The sequence below is a fragment of the Belonocnema kinseyi genome, chromosome 9 (assembly GCF_010883055.1).
Source record: "Belonocnema kinseyi isolate 2016_QV_RU_SX_M_011 chromosome 9, B_treatae_v1, whole genome shotgun sequence".
Lineage (NCBI taxonomy): Eukaryota > Metazoa > Arthropoda > Insecta > Hymenoptera > Cynipidae > Belonocnema > Belonocnema kinseyi.
The window spans coordinates 131,759,701-131,761,419 of NC_046665.1; positions in this window are offsets into that span (position 1 = coordinate 131,759,701).

Consider the following 1,719-nt stretch of genomic DNA (forward strand, 5'->3'; position numbering starts at 1 on the left):
GGGTGGAGGGTAGTCCGTTTAGCGTGCAATCGACTCGGGATACTTATAAGATACTACCATGATTTTTTCAGATTTTTTGGTCCAAAAATAAAATAGGCCAAAGACCGGCCTTACCGACCCTCCCCCTTTTGAAAATTTGTTGTGATTCAAATTTTGACTTTTTCCTAGTGTTTTCTATGTTTAAAATTTTTACATATGCTTAGAAAAATACTTATGACACAAGTTATAAAGATAATTTAATTCATTTAAATAGGTGATTTTGTTCGTAGTGTATTTTTGTAAGAGAAAGTTTTCAGGTGCTTGCAAAAAATTCTTTTCCTATTCACACAGATGTTAAAAATCTTTGTCTGTGAATACAGAGGTGAATCAAATAGGAGTTATCCTTCAGAAAATAATTGATTAAAATCAGGAAAAAATGGAACAACTTATTTTGCATCCAAGTATGTGAAAAAATTAAAACTCAAGATTTGAAATCTGTAGAAAAAAGGTAATTATTTAAACTTTGTTATTAAGCGCGGGTAAAGAAGCTATTTGTCTATTAAATCCAAATTAAGTACAATAGCTTGGGATCCCTTAGATTTTCCCATTAAATACCTTCAGAGTAAAAAAGTGCATACCTTTTATTTTTAAAAATAAGCGTTCGGTATTATTGCTAAGTATAATCATTCAAAATGAAACAACTTGTAAGTGAAATTTCGAAAATATGGCAACGAAAGCTAAATTGAAAGCTTTAAATTTAAGGCTTCAAAATTTTATAATTTTGTGTCGTTATTACAGTAAAAGAATGATAATTCAACATTAAAATATTTCAAATGGTTGAGACCAATTTTTCGGAGCTCAAACAATAAATTAATCCTCATTTTCACTGCTCACAGTGGAAAAATTTTTTATGATGATATGAACTTCATTCAAAACTAAAAAAAAATTTAATTGCCAAGGATTGTGATATTAACCATTTTTTATCCACAGACCCTTTAAACTTTCAATTATATTAAGTAAATTTAGCTTTTTTGAAAATTAAAAATTTTCAGGTTGTTATAGTTTTCAAAATTCAAACATTTTTATTTTAATTACATACTTAAAACCCATTAAAATGAAATTTTCTTAATTCAACGTTCAATATGAAAATTCAAAGCTGTAAAACTGTAAACATTAAAAATTACAGAAATGATTTATTTACTGAGGAATTAATTTCAGATCGTTGAATTTTTATTTATTTTTATTTTGAATAATCCAATTTTATACTTTTTAATTTTAATCACTTGATTTAAAATAAGGGCTAGCTTTTGGGGTGTGCGAGCTGTGCGGTTGCACAGAGCGCTATTATTGAGGAAAGGGGGGCATGGGGTATGCTACTTTACTCGCTACTTTCCTCGACACCCATTTTCAGGTGTCTGAAAAGGTACTTTGTACCTGTTTGGCAAATTCTAGGTCTTAGGATCAGTAATAGCTTCTTCACTAATCCGTTCAAAGATCTGTGCTCGTCCCCTAATCCCTTATTTTGACCAAAATATTTTACCGCCCTAGCTGAATTACCCAATAAATAATAGTTATAGGAGCGACACTTATTTAGAAAACGTATTAGATTTTAAAATCTATAGGTTACAAAAGGGTTACAAAAACAAAGATTTAGAGGGCGCCTGGACAATGTTACGGGATATCCTTGTTAGATGCGCGATCGAAGTGTGTGGTACCGCAGTTGTAGGAAGAATGTCTGGT